The sequence below is a fragment of the Xyrauchen texanus genome, chromosome 30, assembly GCF_025860055.1.
Source record: "Xyrauchen texanus isolate HMW12.3.18 chromosome 30, RBS_HiC_50CHRs, whole genome shotgun sequence".
NCBI lineage: Eukaryota > Metazoa > Chordata > Actinopteri > Cypriniformes > Catostomidae > Xyrauchen > Xyrauchen texanus.
In genome coordinates, this window is record NC_068305.1 from 20756354 (window position 1) to 20762395 (window position 6042).

A 6042-nucleotide genomic window follows, 5' to 3' on the forward strand; every position below is an offset into this window, starting at 1 on the left:
GCCATAGAGGAATAAAGTGCAGAACTACACAAGTACAAAAAACTGAAATTCACATTGTGCTTTTTTTACATGTGTTAAATTGAATCAAATGTTTATTTTCCTTTCTATTAAGAGCTGAATTGGCACAACAAAAAAATATATATATCTAGATGAGCAAAACACAAAATTGCTTAGCTTAATTCAATCCAGACAGTTGAAAACAAAATTAACCTGCAGTATATGGAGGGCACAGTGTCTACAGACTTCTTGGTTGCACTGTTTATTTTCAGTATACTTACAGTGTACTTATTCAAGAAAGTACTGAGTAATATTTGGTAACTACATGTGCTTAATATAGGTTATAATTAGGGTTGGGGTTAGTTCTAGGGTGAGCACCAAGTAATTACTGTAGTAAATAAAGTGCTACTGACTTTTTAATTACCAACACTTACGTCCTTTCTTGAATTAAAGAAGCTTTTTTTTTTTACGATGGATGTTTTGCAAAGATCCACTATTTGCTTAAAGTTTAATCAAATTAAAGTGAAATAAATATCCTGTCATTATTTACGAATCCTTTTGTCATTCCTGTATGACTTTCTTTCATGTAACACAAAACATTATAAGGCAGAATGTTAGCTTCAGTCACCATTTACTTTCATTGTGTTTGCGAGTCAATGCTGAATAAGCCTAACATTCTGCCTAACATCTCTGTTTCTGTGGAAGATAGAAAATCACTTTAAAATCACATATCATCTCCATTATTGTAGTGTTTGAAATAAAACTTCCTCTTACCTTCTTTTGCATGCTCAATTCAATGAGAATGACATTTTTTATAATGCATAAAAACTAACTAATGAACTAATCTGTGTACTGGAGTTAATCTCATCTGTGCCAATAATTGCATTTAATCTTGGCAGAATTTTAGATTAGACAAATTAGAGCATCATTCTGTTGACATCAAGGTTTTTAGTGTCATCACTTATCAGAGCAATCACAATAGACTGAACCCCTTTATAAATATACTGTAAGTGCATATATATATATACTGTATGTGCAACCGAGAGTTGGTTTTAGAATTATATATATTTAGCATGAATAGTGATATTTAAAATGAAAGCAATTTCCTACACTATATGCAGCTATGGAATGAGTTTTAAGAATCTTGTTCATACTGGTTTCAGGGTTTCTTCACATATTCAGTTTTTCATCAATGTCGGCTCATACTGCATGTCGCACAAGCCAATAGACCACTGTAAAAGACAAAGATGGAAGGGCAGAGCACTGTGTAGAAGGGACAGGCCTGTATGGCCATGAGTGCTCTGTTGAACAACAATTTGACAGGCAGTGTTACCATGTGTAGTTAACGTAAGCATTTGTGCTATGCAACGGAGGCCCTATCTTCTGTAAGCACTGTTTTGATAGAATTATTTTAGATATGCCTTAATTTACTCTATTGGCGGCACTGATATCTTCTTTTTGGACACTACAAAGGAAAGGTGTACGAAGTACTATAGATTGCATGAAGGCTGCCGTACACAGCAAGTCCTCCAGACCGCCCAAGAGTATGACAATTTCTCATTCTCTTCAAACATGAGGCTCTGATATGAGATGTCCTGTTGCTATAACACTTACATCTGCATTCACTCTACTCTTACATTATGGTTTCATGTAGGACCATAGTACTTGTTCTCATTTCAATGATGTTGATTTGTGTCATCAAATCATGCACCTCTTGCAAAACGACATCTCATTGAAAAAAAAATTTAATTGTCCCATAATTTACTCACCCTCAAGCCATAAAAAAAAATGCAAAAACTATTTAAAAACCTCTCCCCATTAAAACAACTTAAATATTAACTCATTCTTGCAGTAGCTGTGGGCTTCTTTTCCAAGAAACTAAATGCTCAAGAGCCTGTTGCAAATAAATATATATGCGCATCATGGGTAAGATTTACCACCTATTTTAATTTCCTTCTTTAGAGTTTTGTGAATCATACTGTCTTTTGTGTTCAAGACAAGTCATGAAAAACTGACAAAAAAGGATCTTTCTTCATTTATTGGGAACCAGCAATACATAACTGATGTGCATTATAACAGAAACCGCACTACTTACATCAAAGGTTCTCCAAACACGGCAATAAAATCAGCACCATTCAAATAAAACCATCTGATTGCAGCACCACATTAATTCAGATCACAAAGATCCGGCTGGTTAGCTTTAGCAGTTAGCCCCTGCAGGTAGATGCCGTACACATTTATGCAAGCAAACAGTGTTTCTCTATTTGATGGCCATACAAATGAAGCCCAAATACACTAATGAATCAACACTATATTTATCATATTAAACATAAGTATATATAGAGTGATCAATCACATGGCATTTATAGTGATTGGCTTAAATTATCTCCGGAAGTGGGCAAACACTGCAGCATCCCATGCGGCACACTTCAGCCAAACAGTCATTGACATGATTGTGAATGTACTTTATAAACACACAAAAAGATTTACGCATTTTAAATTTCATAACTAAATTGAGTAATCTTTAAAAGTAAAATACAAAATGTAATATTTTAAGTTAAAGACTTTTGTCTTTATTGAAATCTTAAAAAGTCAAAATATTGTAATTTTTGTGTGTGTGTAGACCTCGTTGCATTCACATGTCCCAGAGATAAAGCCATCAATGGTATCTGTAGAAACAAGAGAGTAAGGATTTTCAATTTAAATTCAGACCGGTCATATCACAATTTGCGCAAATTAGCATGTGACAATTTCATATGAATGTGTCTTGCGACAGGATCCAGGCACAGAGAAGAGACCTCTGACCCAGGTTTTAGCAAGGGGTTACTGTACCCCCCTGTTATGGCCACTAGAGTCACGGACAGCCTCCAGTGGGCAAAGCATAGAAGGGATAATGCCAATAGCAGACTAGTTTTAGGAACTGCAGGATGATGCAATTCAGAAGGACACCATATACTGAAGTTAATTGCTCACCTATTGACTGTGCTCCTCCATTTCTCCATCTTTGCATTTCATCACCTGGAGAAAAACCTTTTGATGAGCAACGATCTTAACACAAACTTAAATGTTTTATTTAATTTTATTTTTTTAAACTGTATCTCCCGACAGGATCCAAAGCAAGGTATTTTAAGCCAATACTTCAGGTTTTTGAGAGAATTATTCTACCCCCCTGTGTTAGTCATTCAAAACAAAAGCAGGTCTTGAATGGGCAAAAAGGGGGCCAACTGATAAAATCAGAAAATAAATGGCATGTCAAATTACTTGTCAGGTAATGGTTAGCGAATGATGCGGTGGGTGAAAGGTGCCATGCATTGTTCATGGCAGGCTACTCAGCCTTACAAGCTCCATATGGTTAGGACATCTACTGCCCCCCAGGAACAAATGGAGACATCTTTGTACAACGGGCAGAGAATGAGTGCTCTGCACGACTGACCTCAAGGCCTTGAAAACATTGGAGCCTAGACATGGGAAAAAAAACTGAATAAGTAAAACAAACTTAATCTACACTAATGAGCAGAATTTAGCATGAATACCAAATTTGAGCTTCCTTTTGACAGTCTCTGGAGTAAAAAAGGCTGCTAAATAGTCCGATATTTGGAGTTCAATTATTGGCATAAATGCTCAATGTTTTAAGTGCTCACCCGTTTTATTCCGCCACGCTCTCAACAGTTCCTGTAACTGAGCAAATCCAGCATCCTGCCTGACGGGCTGGTTTGAATATTTCTTTAACTGCTGATCACCTGTGATTTCACACACAACAGTCTCTCCAGTTTACTCAGAATGGTGTCAAAAAACACCAACATCCACTGAGGCAGTTCTGCAGATGGAAATGCCTGGAGGTCAACAGAGGATGGACTAATTTACGAATGATACATGACAGTCAGTCTGTGACGATCAAAGCAGGTGATACAGGCCATGTAAACTATTTGTTTGAGAGCAATTTCAAGGTAAAAGCACTTCAGGTGTGCTACGAGTAAATGTCATATTCACTGAATGTACAATTGTTTGATTAATTTTTCTGAGAAAATGCGATTGCTTAAGCGCACATTTGGTCTTTTGAGAATGCAATAGCTAAAGCGTACATGCCATAGGGAAAGTGACTCAAGCACAAGTAACATTTAATTTCAAAATAAAACCGTAATTGGGCAGCAAGAGAAAGCCTTGTTGCAGAGGAAGTGCACATATTCGTTGGAAACCTTTTACTTGGTGTCAATCAAATGTTTCATTCTTAAGTTATTTGGGAGCATATGCTACCACTGTTCAGCAGCAATTTTGGAAATCTCCACTGCTTTATAAAACCTCAAAAGCCATTTTTCTGGAGTCTGAACAACAAACTGGGTGAGGGATTAAAAAAATATATATTTAAATTGAGATTATTAAAACAAATGCAAATTGATATTTATCAGCAATACTTTGTATTTGAAAAGATGACATTGAGTATCTGGAGCTAGTGCAGGACACTGCATGAGAGATGGTCACAAAGATAGATGCAGTAAAATAAATACAAACTGCTGATCAGCACATTAAGTGAAAATATTTAAGCTCATTGCAGGGAGAAAACGAATAGGCAGAGAAAATATTTGTACAGTCTAAAAATGAAAGCTTTATTCATTAACAGGTTATAATGTTTAAATCTAAAAAAATATCAATCTAGGTGTTTTATACAATGAGAAGCATTCACTTTTTAAAGGCATAGTGGGCTTTAATTGTAGACGTAGCCCTAATTTATAAGCCCACTCCAGACATTTCACAATTGCAATGAAATAAAAGTTTAAAACTTATTTTTGTCAGTTTATAAACCATATAACACGTGTTAGATGAGATTGATCTACGATTTAATTCTCACTTTTATGGACGTGTTCTGTGCAAATAAATTGCTAAAAACTAAAGTAGTGTGAAATGTTGACAAAATATAGTGCTAAATGGTTCAATTATTTTAGCTATTATATGCACATGACTAACTATATTAAAAATTGTGTGATTAGCATCATATCAGCCACGATGCTCTCTGGATTTCGGCATTGGTAATTTAAGAAAGAATCATGGTGGTTGGCCACTAGTATAAGATTGAAAGTGTATCCTCTTTGTTAGTCACTGAGGAAGCACATGGCTGTTACTTCACAATCTAGAACCAGCCTTACTTACCTAGTAAGACATAACTACTAAATCATAGTAGTTAACTGGCCTCTCTTCAGTCGGGGGGTTTAGATGAGTATTGGGGATCAGATGGCCAATCTAGAACACAAAATAACAAGTTTTAAACGTTACATTTGCATCGGCAGGCAGACAGGCCGCACATTCCCCACGTGCAGACCGGATGTCGCGCCATACATGCACTTTCTATAAAACAGCTTAAAACAGTAATCGCGAAACAATGACCAACCACATTTGAACACACTTGTGCTTGACGCCAAGAAATATTTTAACATCCTCCATTGAATCTTACACAGTAATCGTCTCACCATATATACAGGTCAAATTCGTACAGCATGGTTTAAACATTTAAATCTGGTTGTTTTAATACCTCAACGGAAAAATAATGGGCATATTAAAAAGATATATATATGTGTACAACCATCTAATCTTACTCACCAGCACACATCCAGTGTCCGCTCATGCTGTTTGCGTCTGCTCTGTCTGAAGATCTCTGGAAAATAGACTGAACACGTGTGTGATCAGAGTGAGGCATCCTGGGATATTTTAAAAGACATTTTCTACCGTTAGAGCCATAGATGTCTATGGTTAGAGCATGAATAACAGAGAAAATGCGATTAAGCTTATAAATAAAGGTAGAGGAACGTTCACATACTATTGCGTTGATAGCTGTACCTTAAAAACACACTCAACTTTAGAAACTGGCTTTTTATTCCTTTAAGCGGGATGTATAAGTATAAAAAAATTAAATTTAAATAGTGAACCCTAGATCATAATTGAGTTAGTGGAAATTATTATCATTAATTATTATTTTTATTTTTTTAATAAAATTTTACATTCATAAATAGATATCCATAGCTTTGTGAATGTGTTTTATTTTTTCTAATAATT

General features: G+C 35.6%; 1 long non-coding RNA gene and 2 other non-coding genes across 5 annotated transcripts; all 3 read right to left on the reverse strand.

Annotated features, from left to right (window-relative positions):
- Positions 1–2026: 2026 nt before the first annotated feature.
- On the reverse strand, positions 2027–5736 carry LOC127623543 (uncharacterized). 3 transcript variants are annotated; one of them, XR_007968071.1, is made up of 4 exons: positions 5590–5736; positions 3639–5232; positions 2971–3455; positions 2027–2666 (listed from the first exon to the last, which is right to left on the reverse strand). It is a non-coding gene; the product is annotated as an uncharacterized LOC127623543 (long non-coding RNA). The 3 variants fall into 3 exon arrangements; XR_007968072.1 differs by having other exon boundaries at positions 2971–3015; positions 3259–5232; XR_007968070.1 differs by having other exon boundaries at positions 2971–5232.
- Positions 2756–2875, reverse strand: LOC127624468 (small nucleolar RNA SNORA26). Its single transcript, XR_007968172.1, has one exon. It is a non-coding gene; the product is annotated as a small nucleolar RNA SNORA26 (small nucleolar RNA).
- Positions 3088–3209, reverse strand: LOC127624467 (small nucleolar RNA SNORA26). Its single transcript, XR_007968171.1, has one exon. It is a non-coding gene; the product is annotated as a small nucleolar RNA SNORA26 (small nucleolar RNA).
- Positions 5737–6042: the final 306 nt, after the last annotated feature.